Below are 441 nucleotides of genomic sequence, written 5' to 3' on the forward strand. Positions count from 1 at the left end.
CATAATATTATGGCTTTAATATAGTAAAATTATGACTTTAATCTCATAATATTACGGCTTTAATCTCATAATATTATGGCTTTAATATAGTAAAATTATGACTTTAATCTCATAATATTACGGCTTTAATCTCATAATATTATGGCTTTAATATAGTAAAATTATGACTTTAATCTCGTAATATTATGGCTTTAATCTCATAATATTACGGCTTTAATCTCATAATATTACGGCTTTAATATAGTAAAATTATGACTTTAATCTCGTAATATTACGGCTTTAATCTCATAATATTATGGCTTTAATATAGTAAAATTATGACTTTAATCTCGTAATATTATGGCTTTAATCTCATAATATTATGGCTTCAATCTCTTAATATTACGGCTTTAATCTCATAATATTATGGCTTTAATATAGTAAAATTATGACTTTAATCTC

Source organism: Austrofundulus limnaeus, unplaced genomic scaffold (genome assembly GCF_001266775.1).
Source record: "Austrofundulus limnaeus strain Quisiro unplaced genomic scaffold, Austrofundulus_limnaeus-1.0 Scaffold217, whole genome shotgun sequence".
NCBI lineage: Eukaryota > Metazoa > Chordata > Actinopteri > Cyprinodontiformes > Rivulidae > Austrofundulus > Austrofundulus limnaeus.